Source organism: Phyllobates terribilis, unplaced genomic scaffold (assembly GCF_046119375.1).
Source record: "Phyllobates terribilis strain yellow unplaced genomic scaffold, ASM4611937v1 Scaffold_12__6_contigs__length_324123572, whole genome shotgun sequence".
Lineage (NCBI taxonomy): Eukaryota > Metazoa > Chordata > Amphibia > Anura > Dendrobatidae > Phyllobates > Phyllobates terribilis.
Genome location: NW_027362772.1, coordinates 176,909,534 through 176,931,938, shown reverse-complemented (window position 1 = coordinate 176,931,938; position 22,405 = coordinate 176,909,534). Strand labels below are relative to the sequence as shown.

General features: G+C 41.6%; 2 non-coding genes across 2 annotated transcripts; both read left to right on the top strand.

Moving 5' to 3' along the window:
- The first annotated feature begins 2,902 nt into the window (after positions 1 to 2,902).
- TRNAF-GAA (transfer RNA phenylalanine (anticodon GAA)) lies at positions 2,903 to 2,975 on the top strand. The gene has a single exon. It is a non-coding gene; the product is annotated as a tRNA-Phe (tRNA).
- A 17,997-nt stretch (positions 2,976 to 20,972) lies between these two features.
- On the top strand, positions 20,973 to 21,055 carry TRNAL-AAG (transfer RNA leucine (anticodon AAG)). The gene has a single exon. It is a non-coding gene; the product is annotated as a tRNA-Leu (tRNA).
- Positions 21,056 to 22,405: the final 1,350 nt, after the last annotated feature.

Sequence of the window (22,405 nt, the reverse complement as noted above, 5' to 3'; positions counted from 1 at the left end):
TTTCATCTCTATGTGTTCTCTGTCCCTATTAGGGCAGAGAGTTAACCTCCTAAGGTGCTGTCGTGGAAGATTCCTAGAAACCGAACTACCAGTAAGTTTAATTTCAGATTTTTTTACCTTAGGCATCAATAGACTATAAATATACTTAATAAACAAAAGCTAAAAGAGAAGATGAACATAGTTTAACAAGTCTGAAATGCGCATGTGATACTGACATCAAAGTTTCACCACAATTTGGGACAAATGTTTTCACTTTCAACATTAACAATCAGTAGAATATTTTCTCTAAATTTGCATCTCCTTTCTTCACTCCAATTGTTTGCACCTAAGAAGAAAATAAAGCTTGATGCAACATTATGCTTACAAATTGTGTTTTATGCTCAATCATCACCTGTCCTACAGAGACACAGTCAGAATTACCCTGGCGAAATGAGTAAATTTGAAAATGTAAAAAAAATGCAGAATTGCTGTTTTTTTCTATTCATTCACAAAGAATTAATGTAAGTTCTTAAATATGTACACAAAGTAGCGGGACTTTCAAATATAGATAACCTTGCAAAAACAAGTCAAAGTAAAAATAAATACATCCAGTTGTGACATCTACAGTGTGTTGAACATTCCTGAATCTAAATGTGTCCTGCTGAAATAGCTCCGTTGGGAGAGCGTTAGACTGAAGATCTAAAAGTCCCGGGTTTCGGCAAAAGTTTTTTTCTTCCCCCATTAAATTTTAAGCAGAAAATAAACAAAGCATATGGACTGGCTGTTTGCAGAGAATGTAAAAATCCTAATCATTATAACTATCTACAGGAAATAAAATGATAGAAACTTGAGAACTGAGCACTTTTAACTTTTGAGGAAAATAATATTTTTTGTAATTTTTCCTTCATTCTGGACGTCATCACTTTGTTTTATTTTAGTTTGACTTAGCTGTATGAGGATTTAAAGGAAACCTGATAGCTAATACGGGCAGCATGTATCAGACACTAGCTGAATGATTTCAGCCATTTATGTTTGACTATGAATCGCTGTGGCATTACTGAGACAAATATGCTTCAAAAATATGGCAGGAACAAAGCTGTTTGGGGAAAAAGCCAGGAAGGCAAAAAACACAAGCCCCAACTCAGGAAAGTCATCTTTCATTCTAAAAATAGGGGTTTCCACGTTAATGGTAAGACAAAGAATCCACAGATTTGGCATTTCTCTAGCGAGGAGAGCCCACTTAAAATGTATGGGGTGCTTGTCTCCATAAGCGCAAGCTGGGCACTAAACTGGCTTATTTGCAATTCTGGATGTTGCAGAGTAAAAACACCTGTTGGAAAATAATAGTAATTGCCGTTGTTGATGAATTCATTGTGAGGAGTAATTTATAAAATGGGATCACTTTGGAGGGGTCTCTGCTGTTTTGGTACTTTTGGAACTCTGCAAATGTCACCTTCAAAATATTCTTGCAAAATCTGCATTTCCAAAACCCAAGTAGCGCTCTTACTTTCAAAGTCCTGCTGTGTGACAAAACAGTAGTTTCTGAAGACATATGGGGTATCACCGCATTTCAATGAAATTGTGCAACTTTAGATATTTTCACAAGAAAAACTAAACATATATTGACCTAAATTTACCATTAATATAAAGTACAATGTGTTACAAAATAACACTATCAGAATAACGGGGATATGTTAAGCATTCCAGTATTATTGCCACATAATGTGATACATGTCAGATTTAAAAAACGGTGCTTGATCATGAAGCTCAAAATTGGCTGTAACTAATAGGTTACAAATCAATATTAAAATAAAAGAAATCATGGTATATTTCCTTTCATCACAAGTAATGCTCATCTTTCTACTGCTTAGCTTAGAAAGAGTTAAATTACAAAAGCCAGAAGAAGTCACGATGGCCGAGCGGTCTAAGACGCTGCGTTCATTTCAAAGTTTCTCCTGGAGGTGTGGGTTCGAATCCCACTTCTGACATTAGTATTTTCTTTCAAGAAATTGTACAGCTTCACTCCTGTTACTGATCAGTTGGGGTTCCGCTCTATTGGTGTCAATCTCAAATCTAAAACTAAAAGTTATGGGGCTTAGCAAAACCAGTTATCAATGTTGGCACTTTGGCAGTATTCCTGGGGGTCCTTGAGGCAAATCTTAAATGTCCTGAATTTGTGCTTTCACAAAAGACTTCTGGGAACATCAAATAGTTTCTTTGTGCATATGTTAGTTGTTGCTTTGGCATCGGATAAATACTGTGGATAGGAAAATGGGAGGGAATATTTCATCTCTATGTGTTCTCTGTCCCTATTAGGGCAGAGAGTGAACCTCCTAAGGTGCTGTCGTGGAAGATTCCTAGAAACCGAATTACCAGTAAGTCTAATTTCAGATTTTTTTACCTCAGGCATCCATAGACTATAAATATACTTAATAAACAAAAGCTAAAAGAGCAGATGAACATAGTTTAACAAGTCTGAAATGCGCATGTGATACTGACATCAAAGTTTTACCACATTTTGGGACAAATGTTTTCACTTTCAACATTAACAATCAGTAGAATATTTTCTCTAAATTTGCATCTCCTTTCTTCATTCCAATTGTTTGCACCTAAGAAGAAAATAAAGCTTGATGCAACATTATGCTTACAAATTGTGTTTTATGCTCAATCATCACCTGTCCTACAGAGACACAGTCAGAATTACCCTGGCGAATTGAGTAAATTTGAAAATGTAAAAAAAATGCAGAATTGCTGTTTTTTTCTATTCATTCAAAAAGAATTAATGTATGTTCTTAAATATTTACGCAAAATAGCAGGACTTTCAAATATAGATAATCTTGCAAAAACAAGTCAAAGTAAAAATAAATACATCCAGTTGTGACCTCTACAGTGTGTTGAACATTCTTGAATCTAAATGTGTCTTGCCAAAATAGCTCAGTTGGGAGAGCGTTAGACTGAAGATCTAAAGGTCTCTGGTTCAATCCTGGTTTTCAGCAAAAGTTTTTTTCTTCACCCATTAAATTTTAAGCAGAAAATAAACAAAGCATATGGACTGACTGTTTACAGAGAATGTAAAAGTCCTAATCATTTTAACTATCTACAGGAAATAATATTATAGAAACTTGAGGAATGAACATTTTTAACTTTTGAGGAAAATAATATTTTTTGTAATTTTTCCTTCATTCTGGATGTCATTACTTTGTTTAATTTTAGTTTTGACTTAGCTGTATGAGGAATTAAAGGAAACCTGATAGCTAATACGGGCAGCATGTATCAGACACTAGCTGAATGATTTCAGCCATTTACGTTTGACTATGAATTGCTGTGGCATTACTGAGACAAATAAGCTTCAAAAATATGGCAGGAACAAAGCTGTTTGGGGAAAAAGCCAGGAACGCAAAAAACAAAAGCCCCAATTCAGGACCGTCATCTTTCATTCTAAAAATAGCAGGTTCCACGTTAATGGTAAGACAAAGAATCTACAGATTTGGCATTTCTCTAGCGAGGAGAGCCCACTTAAAATGTATGGGGTGCTTGTTTCCATAAGCGCAAGCTGGGCACTAAACTGGCTTATTTGCAATTCTGGATGTTGCAGAGTGAAAACACCTGTTGGACAAAAATAGTAATTGCCGGTGTTGATGAATTCATTGTGAGGAGTAATTTATAAAATAGGATCACTTTCGAGGGGTTTCTGCTGTTTTGGTACTTTTGGAACTCAGCAAATGTCACCCTCAAAATATTCTTGCAAAATCTTCATTCCCAAAACCCAAATAGCGCTCTTACTTTCAAAGCCCTGCTGTGTGACCAAACAGTAGTTTCTGAAGGCATATGGGGCATCACTGCATTTCAATGAAATTGTGCAACTCTAGATATTTTCACAAGAAAAACTAAATATAAATTGACCTAAATTTACCATTAATATAAAGTACAATGTGTTACAAAATAACACTATCTGAATCACGGGGATATGATAAGCATTCCAGTGTTATTGCCACATAAAGTGATACATGTCAGATTTAAAAAACGGTGCTTGGTCATGAAGCTCAAAATTGGCTGTAACTAATAGGTTACAAATCAATATTAAAATAAAATAGATCATGGTATATTTCCTTTCATCACAAGTAATGCTCATCTTTCTACTGTTTAGCTTAGAAAGAGTTAAGTTACAAATGGAAGAAGAAGTCAGGATGGCCCAGAGGTCTAAGGTGATTCATTCAGGTCGTAGTCTCTGATTGAGGTGTGGGTTTGAATCCCACTTCTGAAATTAACATTTTCTTTCAAGAAATTGTACACCTTCACTCCTGTTACTGATCTGTTGGGGTTCTGCTCCAATTGAAAACTAAAAGTGATGGGGCTTAGCAAAACCAATTCTCAACGTTGGCACTTTGGCAGTGTTCCTGGGGGTCCTTGAGGCAAATCTTAAATGTCCTGAATTTGTGCTTTCACAAAAGACTTCTGGGAACATCAAATAGTTTCTTTGTGCATATGTTAGTTGTTGCTTTGGCATCGGAAAAATACTGTGGATAGGAAAATGAGAAGGACTATTTCATCTCTATGTGTTCTCTGTCCCTATTAGGGCAGAGATTGAACCTCCTAAGGTGTTGTCGAGGAAGATTCCTAGAAACCGAATTACCAGTAAGTCTAATTTCAGATTTTTCTACCTCAGGAATCAATGGACTATAAATATACTTAATAAACAAAAGCTAAAAGAGCAGATGAACATAGTTTAACAAGTCTGAAATGCACATGTGATACTGACATCAAAGTTTCACCACATTTTGGGACAAATGTTTTCACTTTCAACATTAACAATCAGTAGAATATTTTCTCTAAATTTGCATCTCCTTTCTTCACTCCAATTGTTTCCACCTAAGAAAAAATAAAGCTTGATGCAACATTATGCTTACAAATTGTGTTTTATGCTCAATCATCACCTGTCCTACAGAGACACAGTCAGAATTACCCTGGTGAATTGAGTAAATTTGAAAATGAAAAAAAAATGCAGAATTGCTGTTTTTTTCTATTCATTCACAAAGAATTAATGTAAGTTCTTAAATATGTACACAAAGAAGCGGGACTTTCAAATATAGATAATCTTGCAAAAACAAGCCAAAGTAAAAATAAATACATCCAGTTGTGACATCTACAGTGTGTTGAACATTCCTGAATCTAAATGTGTCCTGCCGAAATAACTCAGTTGGGAGAGCGTTAGACTGAAGATGTAAAGGTCCCTGGTTCAATCATGGGTATCGGCAAAAGTGTTTTTCTTCACCCATTAAATTTTAAGCAGAAAATAAACAAAGCATATGGACTGACTGTTTACAGAGAATGTAAAAGTCCTAATCATTATAACTATCTACAGGAAATAAAATGATAGAAACTTGAGAACTGAACACTTTTAACTTTTGAGGAAAATAATATTTTTTGTAATTTTTCCTTCATTCTGGACAACATCACCTTGTTTTATTTTAGTTTGACTTAGCTGTATGAGGATTTAAAGGAAACCTGATAGCTAATACGGGCAGCATGTATCAGACACTAGCTGAATGATTTCAGCCATTTATGTTTGACTATGAATCACTGTGGCATTACTGAGACAAATATGCTTCAAAAATATGCCAGTAACAAAGCTGTTTGGGGAAAAAGTCAGGAAGGCAAAAAACACAAGCCCCAACTCAGGACCGTCATCTTTCATTCTAAAAAAAGGGGTTTCCACGTTAATGGTAAGACAAAGAATCCACAGATTTGGCATTTCTCTAGCGAGGAGAGCCCACTTAAAATGTATGGGGTGCTTGTCTCCATAAGCGCAAGCTGGGCAATAAACTGGCTTATTTGCAATTCTGGATGTTGCAGAGTGAAAACTCCTGTTGGACAAAAATAGTAATTGCCGGTGTTGATGAATTCATTGTGAGGAGTAATTTATAAAATGGGATCACTTTGGAGGGGTTTTTGCTGTTTTGGTACTTTTTGAACTCCGCAAATGTCACCCTCAAAATATTCTTGCAAAATCTCCATTCCCAAAACCCAAATAGCGCTCTTACTTTCAAAGCCCTGCTGTGTGACAAACAGTAGTTTCTGAAGACATATGGGGCATCACCATATTTCAATGAAATTGTGCAACTTTAGATATTTTCACAAGAAAAACTAAATATATATTGACCTAAATTTACCATTAATATAAAGTACAATGTGTTACAAAATAACACTATCAGAATCACGGGGATATGTTAAGCATTCCAGTGTTATTGCCACATAAAGTGATACATGTCAGATTTAAAAAACGGTGCTTGGTCATGAAGCTCAAAATTGGCTGTAACTAATAGGTTAAAAATCAATATTAAAATAAAAGAAATCATGGCATATTTCCTTTCATCACAAGTAATGCTCATCTGTCTACTGCTTAGCTTAGAAAGAGTTAAATTACAAAATCCAGAAGAATTCAGGATGGCTGAGCGGTCTAAGGCGCTACGTTCAGTTAGCAGTCTCTCCTGGAGGCGTGGGTTTGAATCCCACTTCTGACATTAGCATTTTCTTTCAAGAAATTGTACACCTTCTCTCCTGTTACTGATCTGTTGGGGTTCTGCTCTATTGGTGGCAATATCAAATTGAAAACTAAAAGTGATGGGGCTTTCCAAACCAATTCTCAACGTTGGCACTTTGGCAGTGTTCCTGGGGGTCCTTGAGGCAAATCTTAAATGTCCTGAATAGTGTTGAGCCACCCCCGTAGTGTTTGAGTTCGGTTCGGTTCGTCGAACACCGTTAAAGCCAATGGCAGGCAAATAGAAACACATAGAAAACACCTTCAAAGGTGTCCAAAAGCTGACAAGCTGCTCAGAAGACACAACTAACACATGGAAAAGTGACAAGTACATATAGTCATGCGAAAATAAAAGAGGTGGAGGAGTAAAAGGAGGGGGAGACACAGATATAGGCATGTCATGCCCTTCTAAAATCCAAAAAGTGAGAAGCCGACACGGCCAGTCCGCTCCTGCCCGTGCCACCTCCGTGTCGCCGGGTTTGTGCCAGAGCCACGGTGAACCCTGATGGCCAGCCCCCCTCTCCCAATACTGGTGCCTGTCCGCTGGTGGGTCGAGCGAGCCCCCCTGTGGTGGAGGCAGCTCTAAGCTTTTTAATTTAAATTGTCTCTCTAATTTGAATGAATACACTTTAAATCCATTTACAAGGATCTATTGGAGGGCAAGTCTCATGCCAGCAGCCGCGTAATTCCAGCTCCAGTAGCGTCCACTAAAGCTGCTGCAGTTAAAAAGCTTTTATAAGGATCGAGCTCGGCTGTCCACCGCAAGGCATCCTACTGCCAGTCCCAGCCCCTATGCCTTGGGGTGCCTCCTGATGCTCTTCACTGAGTATCCCATGGTCCCGAAGCATTTCCTTTGAAAAAATTAAGTGTCTAAACTACAGGTGGTGTAGCTTGCTTAACAGCCGGGATAATCCGCTGACTAGCAGACACTGCTACTAGGCACAAAGTATTTCCTGGGCTAGATGCAGTTAAAAATTTGTAATTAGATACTCTCGTTGGATGCTGAGAAAGCATTCCATAGAGTCTCCTGGCACGCCATATATGATTCTCTTAAAAAGCTTGGGGTAGGGGTCTAGGGGACCCTTTTATAGCCAAAATCACGGCCCTGTATCTCAATACGTCACCTAGGCTGAAGATAAATGGAACTGTAGCACCCTGAGGGCTCGGTTGCTACCGACGTATTGCACCTCACCCAGAGGTGTGATATCTCACTCTCAGGTAAGGATGGAGTGTGGATCAGGACCCGACACCTGCATGCATTACACCACATTGCCGTGGGGCAGGGCGACCAATATGTCCCTGAGATGGGCACGACAGTCCCTGTCCCTGGCTGGAGTGGGGGGAGGGAACACTGAGGAAGGGGAACCCTGTAGTGCAGGAGCAGGGAGGAAGCAGTTCCTGGGTGCATTGAGAAGGGAGTATAAAAGGTGGGCACCATCTTAGTTCAGTGCAGAGAAGTCTGAGCAGAAGTGGCAGGGAGCAGGGGCTCTGCATGAGCTCTGCTCCGGAGGCGGGCCTAGTAACAGAGGCCCAGGCCTGGAAGAGGGAGAAGGAAGGAAGAGGAGCGGAGAGGGCTCCAGGAACGAGGAAGGGATCCCAGGGGTGCGGACGGGCGAGTCGCCACCGCACGCCCGAATCCACCTGCGTGGAGGGGTCTGGCCAAAGGGGGAGACCGGTCCCCGAACAAGTGGAGGCAGGAAACGACCCTCAGCTAGAAGCCGGAGGCTCTGACATTTTATGTGGCGCAGCCCCTCGCTACACCCGCTAGGAAGGCACCACATAGGGTCAGGGAAACTGGCGCCAAGTTTACCAAGAGGAGGCCCGAGGCAGCCGGACAGAAGTGTTGGTAAGAAAGGCCAGACAAAGGACACACAAAGGGGGTCCTGTGAAGTGCTCCAAAGTTATCTGGGAGTTGTCTGAGCCCCTCACCTGGTGAGCACAGTACGACGTGGGCAGCCGTTACCTGCAGACGTGGTCTGGATAATAAGAACTGTGAGTAAAGGCCCTGGACTGCATCACTGACTCCGTGTCGTTACTGCTGCTGCCCTGCACCATCACCCCCATCCTCCGCATACACTGCCCTGAGGCTATACTCCTCCCGTGGGGAGTTATGCTACGCTCTGCTGCACCCACAACACCAGCCTCAGCGGTCTGCCCTGTAGCGGCGGTTCACTCTGACCGCAATCCACGGGTGGCGTAGTCGGACATTTAAACATCAAGACCACATAAATAGTTCCGCCACTGGTTTGACCGCCCTGAGCCACAGAACCGGGTCGCCGCCACGAAGACTACAACCACCAGAATCCACCAAAAAGGGTCCGGCTCCGGGTGTCCCAAGGCCCAGGGGGTGCGTCAGAACATTTTCATCACCTTTCACAATCACCAATGGGACAAGGCAGGGATGTCCTCTGTCCCCTCTCTTATACATCCTAGTGACGGAGCACCTGATCTCATCAATTCGCCATAACCCCAATATTAGGTGGATTGAGGTGGGAGGCACCGAGTACAAGTGCTCTCTATTTGCTGATGATGTCCTAGTATATATCACTCAATCACATATATCCATCCATGCTGTTATGGCTGAAATAGATCACTTTGTTACATGGTAAAATTTTAAAATCAATGCAGCGAAGTCTGAGGCCCTCGATGTCTCCCTCCCCAAATCCATATAGGATTCCATCCAGTCCAACTTTCACTTTGCCTGGCCCTCACAGGGTATCAAATACTTAGGAATTCCTATTCATAGAGACCTCTCCCATCTATGTTATCTTAATTTTGGGCCCTTTATTGAACAATTCCATACAGACCACGGTTGGCAAGTTAGAACTGTAAGATTCACTACGTGAACCGCTGGTGTTTTGTGGAAAAGCACATGTACACCGCGTTCCAAATTATTATGCAAAAAGTGTTTAGGAGTGATAAGGGAAGAATTTGTTTGTTTGTCAGTTAAACTCATTGATGGTGATGTGTGTCAGGGCTCTTTATATCACTGTAAGCAATTGCAGACACCTGTGCTAATTAGTTTGGCAGGTGTGTCCAATGAAAGGCAAGACTACTTAAGAAGGCTCTCTCACATTATTAAGCAGCCTACATTTTCTGCCAAAATGGGAAAGAAAAAGGATGTGTCGGCTGCTGAGAAGCAACAAATTGTGGAGTGTTTAGGTCAAGGCATGACTACAATCAACATTGTGCGATGATCAGGATGAAGTGTCTTGGCAATCAAGAAGTATGTAGCTGATTCACAGTACACACGTGTGCGTGCTGATAAGGGCAAATTGAGGACTCTTTCCTACAGGCAATTACGTCAGGTTGAAAGAGCAGCGGCAAAAAAGCCTTGTCATAGCAGCAGACAAGTTTTTGAAGCTGCTTGTGCCTCCAACGTCCCCCGAACAACAAGATGCAGGGTCCTTCAGAGGTTTGCAGCTGTGCATACGCCATCCTGTCGACCTCCTCTATCCACTTCACACAAGCAGAAACGGCTCCAGTGGGCCAAACATTACATGAAGACTGATTGCAAAACTGTTTTGTTCACGGATGAGTGCCGTGCAGCGCTCGATGGTCCAGATGGATGGAGTGGAGGATGGCTGGTTGATGGACACCCCACGCAAACACGGCTACAGCGCCAACAAGGAGGAGGTGGAGTAATGTTTTGGGCTGGAATCATGGGGAGAGAGATTGTCGGCCCCTTTAGGATCCCTGAAGGCGCTAAAGATGAACTCCATAATGTATGTGGATTTTCTCAAACAGCACTTCCTGCCATGGTTCAAGAAGAAGAACCGTGTATTTCACAGCAAGATCATTTTTCTGCATGATAATGCACCATCTCATGCTGCACATAAAACATCTGCATCTCTGGCTGATATGGACATAAAAGGGGACAAACTTATGGTGTGACCCCCATGCTCCCCTGACCTCTACCCCATTCAGAACCTTTGGAGCATCATTAAAAGGAGTGTCTATGATGGCGGGAGGCAGTTCACATCTAAGCAACAGCTCTGGGAGGGTATTCTGTCCTCATGCAAAACAATTGAAGCAGAAACCATCCAAAACCTGACAAATTCAATGGACGAGAGAGTTCAGAAGCTCCTTTCGAACAAGGGGTCCTATGTGAAAATGTAACATCACCTAGAATAAAGTTTTGAGTTGAAAACTGTTTGATTTCAGTTTCTAACAACCTGCTAATGCTTATAATTTCAAAAATGACCATTTTTTTGGTCTTTATTAAAATGAAAAGGTTGATCGAAAAGTTTGGGGGATCTAAGAGTGTGGCAACCCAGTAGTCATGATTACTTCGAATTCTGACAATATGAGGGTCATGCTGCAGGTAGTGCAGCAAGAAGGCACTTATGTGTCTTGCGCATCTCGGAGCCCCAAAATTATTTTCCGGGCTAGATGCAGCTAAAAATTATTTTTAATTTTAAATCTGGTGGAGCTTATTATAGATGGCCTAATAGGATCAGTGCTGCACACTGCTACAAAGCCCAAATTATTTTCCAGTCAAGATACAGATAAACATGATTAGTAATTTGAAAGCTTAAAACGTTTGGTAGGGTGATTTTAACCAATCATCAAGCTTTTACTCTCCCCAGGATGACACAGGGGTAGAAAAGTCATTTCGGATCCATGATTTGTTCATCTTTATGAACGTGAGTCTGTCTACATTATCAGTGGAGAGCCGCGTGCGCTTATCTGTCAGCACACCACCAGCAGCGCTGAACACACGTTCAGACAGAACGCTGGCTGCGGGGCATGACAAGATCTCCAAGGCGTAAGTGGCTAGCTCCGGCCATTTATCCAGATTGGAAGCCCAAAAAGAGCAAGGGTCCAGTGACACAGTCGTGGCTTCAATGTTTACTTGGAGATACTCCTGTACCATCGTCTCTAGGCGTTGACTATGTGTCAGACTTCTTGTCTCCTGTGGCCTTGCAAAGGATGGGCTAAAAAAGTGGTGAAATGATTCCGCAAAATTGATGTTATCAGCAGATACTGTGGTTCTGTTACGGTTTGAGTGCTGAACACTTGACGGTCCCACGGTTGGCAAGTTGGAACTGTGAGATTCACTACGTGCACCACTGGTATTTTGTGGAAAAGCACATGTAAGATTCTGCAACAGTCTCTGCTGATACTCCTGCATGCGTGCATCCCTTTCTATGGCAGGAATAATTTCTGCAAATTTACTTTTGTACCGGGGATCTAACAGTGTGGCAACCCAGTAGTCAGGATTATTTCTAATTCTCACAATTCGAGGGTCATGTTGCAGGTAGTGCAGCAAGAAGGCACTCATGTGTGTTGCGCATCCAGGAGCACCAAGTCCCTGTTGTGTTGGTGGCGAGGTAACAATCATGCTTCCTTCCTCTGTCCTCTTCCCCCAACCTCGCACAACAGAAATGTGATCAAGGTCTCCCTCATCTGATGAGTCTTCCATCAGTTCGTCCTCCACTTCTTCCTGGGCTCCTGCACCTTCCTCACTAGTTTGGCTGCTACCATGCGCCCTGGTAAAACCATCTCCCCCACCCTCACATGCCTGCCGCCTTGGTGCTGCCGACCTTCTGGACCTTGCAGATGTTAGCCCTTCCGCATACAACTCCTCCTCCTCTACTTCCTCCACCTCCTCTTGTGCCACCACCTGACTCCGAATTCTGTTTAACATGTGATCCAACATGTAAATCACCGGAATAGTCATGCTGATAATGGCATCGTCAGCACTAAACATCTTCGTCGCCATTTCAAAACTGTGCAGAAGGGTGCATAGGTCCCTGATCTGAGACCACTCCTCCAGCGTGATTTGCCCCACCTCTGAATCTCGTTGGCCCAGGCTATACGTCAGAACGTATTGCACCAGGGCTTGTCGGTGCTGCCACAGTCGCTGCAACATGTGCAGAGTTGAATTCCACCGGGTAGGCACATCGCATTTTAGCCGGTGAAGTGGCAGGCCCAACGACTTCTGTAGAGATGTAAGTCGCTGAGCTGCGGGATGCGAACGGCGGAAGTGAGCACACAGTGACCGTGCCCTCTGCAGAAGGCCATCTAGTCTGGGATAGTGGGCTAAAAATTGCTGGACAACCAGGTTCAACACGTGAGCCATACAAGGCACGTGTGTGACATTGCCCCGGCGAAGGGCCGCACCCAGGTTTGCAGCATTGTTGCACACGGCCTTCCCTGCTTTCAGGTCCAGTGGAGACAACCATTCATGAAATTGGTTCTCCAGAGCTGACCACAACTCCTCAGCTGTGTGACTCACATTTCCCAGACATTTCAATGTAAAAACCGCCTGATAACGTTGAGCCCTACTGCCAGCATAGTAAGGAGGTGTGCAGGATCCCTTCTGCGCAGTTAGAAAGCTTGTGGCATGACCAGACAGGCTTTGGGTGCAGGTGGAAGACCGAGAGGAGGTTGAGGAGGCAGAAGCAGTGGAGGAACTTTGACATAAAGAGGATTGACGCACAACTCGTGGGGACGGCAAGACTTGGACAGCAGCCCCTTGTCCTGCTGTCACCATAGTTACCCAGTGCCCAGTCAGCGACATGTAACGCCCCTGTCCATGCCTACTCGTCCAAGTGTCTGTGGTGAAATGCACCCTGTCACACACAGAGTTTCTCAAAGAAGCGGTGATGTTGTGTGCGACATGCTGGTGGAGCGCAGGCACACCTTTCTTTGAGAAGTAGTGCCGACTGGGCATCTGGTACTGGGGCACTGCGACGGACATAAGGTCTCGAAAATCCTCTGTGTCCACCAGGCGGAAAGGCAGCATTTCTGTAGCCAAGAGCTTGCAGATGGTGAAATTCAACCTCTTAGCTTTCTCATGGCTAGGAGGAAATGGTCTTTTACTTGTCCACATCTGAGGGACCGAGGGCTGGCTATTGTGCTTAGACGGGATTGATAAGGGTGTCCCCGGCAAACTGCCGGTCTGTGAGGAAGATGCAGGCGGACATGTTAGGTTGCCTTGATCCAAAGGTGGTGCTATCGATGTCGGACAGCGCTCAACACCAGCTGGTGTTACCACCTCCAAAGAAAATGATGACCTGCCAATCACGCTGGCTGTTGCGGGTAAAGAGGTGGCAGGTCTGCACCCCAAAACAGGTGTGACTGCTGTCCCCCCAGTCAGAGAGGATGAAGAGGCCGCGGATGCACAAGATATGGCAGACGGTGGTTGGCCCGGCCGGCTAGGCCGCATTGTAGCACACTGAGCTTCCCACTGCAACTTATGCTTCATGTCCATGTGCCGGTTCATGCATGAAGTACTCAAACTATGTATTTTTTGGCCTCTACTTAGCTTTTGCTGACAAATGTTACAGATAACACGAGTTGGGTCATCTTTATCGATCTGAAAAAATGCCCAGGCTATGCAAGGCTTAGCACCCATGCGACCTGAAGAGCCACCACGACTTGTGGTGAGAGGCAGAGTTGTGTTTGAGGATGCAGTTGTTGACGTGCTTCCAGTACTACGTCTCTGTCCAGGAAGGCGCAACCTGACCTCGTCGTCACTAGCATCTTCCTCCACCTCCTCTGCTGACCTCATCTTTTGGCTGACTGTGGGTTGACAGTAAGTGGGATCTCCGACCTCATCATCATCACCCTGTGCGTTATCACACCCGTCGTCCTCAGAGCCAACCTGTTCCTGCCCTGACAAAAAACTAAAGTTGTCGCTCCAATCAGGTATTTGAGTCTTATCATCGTCTTCCTCATTGTCTCCACCAACAGGAGTTACAGTTTGGGAATGAGGGTCTACATTATGGTCAGAACCTTCTGCGTCTGGTCCTGGATCCGACTCATAAAGATTCTGGGCATCAGTGCAGATCATTTCCTCGTCTGGATTGACAGAAGCGCTGGAGTCGACCTCTGATTCCCAGGCTATAATATGAGTAAACAGCTCTGCAGACTCAACCATCTGTTCTACCTCATACTCAGACGGGCAGCTGGAGATTTGGGAGCTGTGAGGAAGCAAGTGCGATTTGGGTGACACTTTTGAGGACTGGAGTATTTGTGATGTTGAAGTTGATGTGGAGGAGAGCCCACTTAAAGGAGCACTTGATATCCGTTGAAGCACCTGCTGTTTTTGTGCCTCATCTGGAATTTGTAGCGATTGGCGTGGCCGTAAGAAAGGGATCTTATCACATTGTCCGCTAAAAGAAGTAGACATTTTAGTTTGGCTGGAAGATGGTCTTTCTTCTGCAGATGTTACTGTTGCTTTAACACCTACCCCACGGACACAACCTTTTTTCCCCTTCCCAACACGCCTATTCCCCTTTCCACCAGCAGCAGGCCTTTTTCCACTCATTTTGGTGGTTAACTAATTCACAACTCTGGAGTTGTTTGCACAAAAAAACAATGGATGGTAACCGAGCAGAGCTGAGTGGCCAAACTGTGTTATTAGGCCAAAACTATTGGCTGGGTTAGATGCAGAAAAAAATTATTTTGAATTTGCAACCTGATGGAGGTCAGTATAGATGGACTAATAGAGAAAGTCCGACACACTACTAGAAGGCCAAATATTTTTTCAGAGGTAGATGCAGAAAAAAATATATTCAGTTTGCAACCTGATGGAGGTCAGTATAGATGGACTAATACAACAAGTCCCGCACACAGCTAGAAGCCCAAATATTTTTTCAGAGGTACTGTAGATGTAGATAAAAATTAGTTTTAATTTGCAACCTGATGGAGGTCAGTTTAGATGGACTAATAGAGAAAGTCCGACACACTACTAGAAGGCCAAATATTTTTTCAGAGCTACATGCAGAAAAAAATTATATTCAGTTTGCAACCTGATGGAGGTCAGTATAGATGGATTAATAGAACAAGACCCACACACAGCTAGAAGCCCAATATTTTTTCAGAGGTAGATGCAGAAAAAAATATATTCAGTTTGCAACTTGATGGAGGTCAGTATAGATGGACTAATAGAACAAGTCCCACACACTGCTAGAAGCCCAAATATTTTTTCAGAGGTACTGTAGATGCAGATAAAAATTAGTTTTAATTTGCAACCTGATGGAGGTCAGTATAGATGGACTAATAGAGAAAGTCCGACACAATACTAGAAGGCCAAATATTTTTTCAGAGCTAGATGCAGAAAAAAATTATATTCAGTTTGCAACCTGATGGAGGTCAGTATAGATGGACTAATAGAGAAAGTCCGACACACTACTAGAAGGCCAAATATTTTTTAAGAGGTAGATGCAGAAAAAAATATATTCAGTTTGCAACCTGATGGAGGTCAGTATAGATGGATTAATAGAACAAGACCCACACACAGCTAGAAGCCCAATATTTTTTCAGAGGTAGATGCAGAAAAAACTATATTCAGTTTGCAACCTGATGGAGGTCAGTATAGATGGACTAATAGAACAAGTCCCACACACTGCTAGAAGCCCAAATATTTTTTCAGAGGTACTGTAGATGCAGATAAAAATTAGTTTTAATTTGCAACCTGATGGAGGTCAGTATAGATGGACTAATAGAGAAAGTCCGACACACTACTAGAAGGCCAAATATTTTTTCAGAGCTAGATGCAGAAAAAAATTATATTCAATTTGCAACCTGATGGAGGTCAGTATAGATGGACTAATAGAGAAAGTCCAACACACTACTAGAAGGCCAAATATTTTTTCAGAGGTAGATGCAGAAAAAAATATATTCAGTTTGCAACCTGATGGAGGTCAGTATAGATGGATTAATAGAACAAGACCCACACACAGCTAGAAGCCCAATATTTTTTCAGAGGTAGATGCAGAAAAAACTATATTCAGTTTGCAACCTGATGGAGGTCAGTATAGATGGACTAATAGAACAAGTCCCACACACTGCTAGAAGCCCAAATATTTTTTCAGAGGTACTGTAGATGCAGCTAAAAATTAGTTTTAATTTGCAACCTGATGGAGGTCAGTGTAGATGGACTAATAGAGAAAGTCCGACACACTACTAGAAGGCCAAATATTTTTTCAGAGGTAGATGCAGAAAAAAATATATTCAGTTTGCAACCTGATGGAGGTCAGTATAGATGGATTAATAGAACAAGACCCATACACAGCTAGAAGCCCAATATTTTTTCAGAGGTAGATGCAGAAAAAACTATATTCAGTTTGCAACCTGATGGAGGTCAGTATAGATGGACTAATAGAACAAGTCCCACACACTGCTAGAAGCCCAAATATTTTTTCAGAGGTACTGTAGATGCAGATAAAAATTAGTTTTAATTTGCAACCTGATGGAGGTCAGTATAGATGGACTAATAGAGAAAGTCCGACACACTACTAGAAGGCAAAATATTTTTTCAGAGGTAGATGCAGAAAAAAATATATTCAGTTTGCAACCTGAAGGAGGTCAGTATAGATGGATTAATAGAACAAGACCCACACACAGCTAGAAGCCCAATATTTTTTCAGAGGTAGATGCAGAAAAAAATATATTCAGTTTGCAACCTGATGGAGGTCAGTATAGATGGACTAATAGAACAAGTCCCACACACTGCTAGAAGCCCAAATATTTTTTCAGAGGTACTGTAGATGAAGATAAAAATTAGTTTTAATTTGCAACCTGATGGAGGTCAGTATAGATGGACTAATAGAGAAAGTCCGACACACTACTAGAAGGCCAAATATTTTTTCAGAGGTAGATGCAGAAAAAAATATATTCAGTTTGCAACCTGATGGAGGTCAGTATAGATGAACTAATAGAACAAGTCCCACACACTGCTAGAAGCCCAAATATTTTTTCAGAGGTACTGTAGATGCAGATAAAAATTAGTTTTAATTTGCAACCTGATGGAGGTCAGTATAGATGGACTAATAGAGAAAGTCCGACACACTACTAGAAGGCCAAATATTTTTTCAGAGGTAGATGCAGAAAAAAATATATTCAGTTTGCAACCTGATGGAGGTCAGTATAGATCGACTAATACAACAAGTCCCGCACACAGCTAGAAGCCCAAATATTTTTTCAGAGGTACTGTAGATGCAGATAAAAATTATTTTTAATTTGCAACCTGATGGAGGTCAGTATAGATGGACTAATAGAGAAAGTCCGACACACTACTAGAAGGCCAAATATTTTTTCAGAGGTAGATGCAGAAAAAAATATATTCAGTTTGCAACCTGATGGAGGTCAGTATAGATGGACTAATACAACAAGTCCCACACACAGCTAGAAGCCCAAATATTTTTTCAGAGGTACTGTAGATGCAGATAAAAATTAGTTTTAATTTGCAACCTGATGGAGGTCAGTATAGATGGACTAATAGAGAAAGTCCGACACACTACTAGAAGGCCAAATATTTTTTCAGAGCTAGATGCAGAAAAAAATTATATTCAGTTTGCAACCTGATGGAGGTCAGTATAGATGGATTAATAGAAGAAGACCCACACACAGCTAGAAGCCCAATATTTTTTCAGAGGTAGATGCAGAAAAAAATATATTCAGTTTGCAACCTGATGGAGGTCAGTATAGATGGACTAATAGAACAAGTCCCACACACTGCTAGAAGCCCAAATATTTTTTCAGAGGTACTGTAGATGCAGATAAAAATTAGTTTTAATTTGCAACCTGATGGAGGTCAGTATAGATGGACTAATAGAATGATGCTATGCCCAAAAGATTTTACTTCACTCGGTGCAGTAAAAAAATTGGTATTCTATACACAGGTGGTATATCTTGCAACACAGATAGGCTACTCCACTGACTAACACACTCTGCAATAGGCCAAAAAGGATTAGCTTTGCTAGATTCAGCCAAATGCCGTGAAAAAAACTTGCACAGCACTGGCACAGACCTGCCTGGCAAAAACTGATAGGAACTCATGTAACCTAGTCCTGAAAAGGACTCCAATTACAATTAGTCTTTACTCCCACAACCTATCTATTTAAGAGCACAGACCTCCCTGATAAAAGTCGTAGGAAATGCTGTAACCTAGTCCTTAAAAGGACTGCAATCACAACTATTCCCTACTCCCAAGCTATCTGTATATTTGTGTGAAAATTGGCTTGAAATTAACAAGGTATAGCGCACACAGCAACAGCGGTGCCGTCTAACACGCAGCTGCAGCAGTGAGAAAATGGTGGCGACTGGGAAAATGGCTTGGACTTATAGGGCAAGGACATGTGACATACACTGCCAATGACACATGCCCTTGCTTGTGTGAAAAAAAGCACTTCGCTCCGTGTGTGCGCTGCTGATAGGCTGACAGATTCCACCTCCCCACTGTAAATGCGGGAAAGAGAAAACAAAATGGAGATCTTCATTGTTCCTGCAGAGATCCATCCCCTGCCCCTCCCCCCACCCCGCTGTACACTCAAACTGTGTATTAACATTAATTTTCATCATTACTGAGAAAAAATCCAGTTATGATTTTGGTGCACGAACAGTTATCGAACATAACCTCGAACAGCCGAATTTTTCTCAAATTGTTCGTGTTCGCTGAACGGCTCGAACACCGCCCAAATTTGAGATTGGCGAACAGTTCGAGTAGAACAACGCTCATCTCTAGTCCTGAATTTGTGCTTTCACAAAAGACTTCTGGGAACATCAAATAGTTTCTTTGTGCATATGATAGTTGTTGCTTTGGAAAATGAGAGGGACTATTTCATCTCTATGTGTTCTCTGTCCCTATTAGGGCAGAGAGTGAACCTCCTAAGGTGCTGTCGTGGAAGATTCCTAGAAACCGAATTACCAGTAAGTCTAATTTCAGATTTTTCTACCTCAGGCATCAATAGACTATAAATATACTTAATAAACAAAAGCTAAAAGAGCAGATGAACATAGTTTAACAAGTCTGACATGCGCATGTGATACTAACATCAAAGTTTCACCACATTTTTGGACAAATGTTTTCACTTTCAACATTAACAATCAGTAGAATATTTTCTCTAAATTTGCATCTCCTTTCTTCACTCGAATTGTTTGCACTTAAGAAAAAACAAAGCTTGATGCAGCATTATGCTTACAAATTGTGTTTTATGCTCAATCATCACCTGTCCTACAGAGACACAGTCAGAATGACCCTTGCAAATTGAGTAAATTTGAAAATGTAAAAAAAATGCAGAATTGCTGTGTTTTTCTATTCATTCACAAAGAATTAATGTAAGTTCTTAAATATGTACGCAAAATAGCGGGACTTTCAAATATAGATAATCTTGCAAAACAAGTCAAAGTAAAAATAAATACATCCAGTTGTGACATCTACAGTGTGTTGAACATTCCTGAATCTAAACATGTCCAGTCGAAATAGCTCAGTTGGGAGAGCGCTAGACTGAAGATCTAAAGTTCCCGTGTTTCGGCAAAAGGTTTTTTTCTTCACCCATTAAATTTTAAGCAGAAAATAAACAAAGCATATGGACTGACTTTTTACAGAAAATGTGAAAGTCCTAATCATTATAACTATCTACAGGAAATAAAATGATAGAAACTTGAGAACTGAACACTTTTAACTTTTGAGGAAAATAATATTTTTTGTAATTTTTCCTTCATTCTGGACGTCATCACTTTGTTTTATTTTAGTTTGACTTAGCTGTATGAGGATTTAAAGGAAACCTGATAGCTAATACGGGCAGCATGTATCAGACACTAGCTGAATGATTTCAGCCATTTATGTTTGACTACGAATCGCTGTGGCATTACTGAGACAAATATGCTTCAAAAATATGCCAGCAACAAAGCTGTTTGGGGAAAAAGCCAGGAAGGCAAAAAACACAAGCCCCAACTCAGGACCGTCATCTTTCATTCTAAAAATAGGGGATGCCACGTTAATGGTAAGACAATGTATCCACATATTTGGCATTTCTCTAGCGAGGAGAGCCCACTTAAAATGTATGGGGTGCTAGTCTATATAAGCTCAAGCTGGGCACTAAACTGGCTTATTTGCAATTCTGGATGTTGCAGAGTGAAAACACCTGTTGGACAAAATTAGTAATTGCCGGTGTTGATGAATTCATTGTGAGGAGTAATTTATAAAATGGGATCACTTTGGAGGGGTTTCTGCTGTTTTGGTACTTTTGGAACTCCGCAAATGTCACCCTCAAAATATTCTTGCAAAATCTGCATTCCCAAAACCCAAATAGCGCTCTTACTTTCAAAGCCCTGCTGTGTGACCAAACAGTAGTTTCTGAAGACATATGGGGCATCACCGCATTTCAATGAAATTGTGCAACTTTAGATATTTTCACAAGAAAAACTAAATATATATTGACCTGAATTTACCATTAATATAAAGTACAATGTGTTACAAAATAACACTATCAGAATCATGGGGATATGTTAAGCATTCCAGTGTTATTGCCACATAAAGTGATACATGTCAGATTTAGAAAACGGTGCTTGGTCATGAAGCTCAAAATTGGCTGTAACTAATAGGTTACAAATCAATATTAAAATAAAATAAATCATGGTATATTTCCTTTCATCACAAGTAATGCTCATCTTTCTACTGCTTTGCTTAGAAAGAGTTAAATTACAAAAGCCAGAAAAAGTCAGGATGGCCGAGCGGTCTAAGGCGCTGTGTTAAGTTCGCAGTCTCTCCTGGAGGTGTGAGTTCGAATCTCACTTCTGACATTAGCATTTTCTTTCAAGAAATTGTACAGCTTCACTCCTGTTACTGATCAGTTGGGGTTCCGCTCAATTGGTGGCAATCTCAAATCGAAAACTTAAAGCGATGGGACTTAGCAAAACCAATTCTCAACGTTGGCAGTGTTCCTGGGGGTCCTTGAGGCAAATCTTAAATGTCCTGAATTTGTGCTTTCACAAAAAACTTTTGGGAACATCAAATAGTTTCTTTGTGCATATGTTAGTTGTTGCTTTGGCATCAGAAAAATACTGTGGATAGGAAAATGGGAGGGACTATTTCATCTCTATGTGTTCTCTGTCCCTAATAGGGCAGAGAGTGAACCTCCTAAGTAGAGATGAGTGTTGTTCGACTCGAACTGTTCGCCAATCTCAAATTCGAGCTGTTTTGGGCGGTGTTCGAGCCGTTCGGCGAACACGAACGATTTGAGAAAAATTCGGCTGTTCGAGGTTATGTTCGATAACTGTTCGTGCACCAAAATCATAACTGGATTTTTTCTCATTAATGATGAAAATTAATGTTAATACGCAGTTTGAGTGTACAGCGGGGTGGGGGAAGGGGCAGGGGATAGATCTCTGCAGGAATAATGAAGATCTCCATTTTTTTTTCTCTTCCCGCATTTACAGTGGGGAGGTGCAATCTGTCATCCTATCAGCAGCGCACACAAGGAGCGAAGTGCTTTTTTTCACACAAGCAAGGGCATGTGTCATTGGCAGTGTATGTCACATGTCCTTGCCCTATAAGACCAAGCCATTTTCCCTGTCGCCACCATTTTCTCACTGCTGCAGCTGCGTGTTAGACGGCACCGCTGTTGCTGTGTGCGCTATACCTTGTTAATTTCAAGCCAATTTTCGCACAAATCTACAGATAGCTTGGGAGTAGGGAATAGTTGTGATTGCAGTCCTTTTAAGGACTAGGTTACAGCATTTCCTACGACTTTTATCAGGCAGGTCTGTGCTCTTAAATAGATAGATTGTGGGAGTAAAGACTAATTGTAATTGCAGTTCTTTTCAGGACTAGGATATATCAGTTCCTATCAGTTTTTGCCAGGCAGGTCTGTGCCAGTGCTGTGCAAGATTTTTTCACAGCATATGGCTGAATCTAGCAAAGCTAATCCTTTTTGGCCTATTGCAGAGTGTGTTAGTCAGTGGAGTAGCCTATCTGTGTTGCAAGATATACCACCTGTGTATAGAATACCATTTTTTTACTGCACCTAGTGAAGTAAAATCTTTTCGGCATAGCATCATTGTATTAGTCCATCTATACTGACCTCCATCAGGTTGCAAATTGAATATAATTTTTTTCTGCATCAAGCTCTGAAAAAATATTTGGGCTTCTAG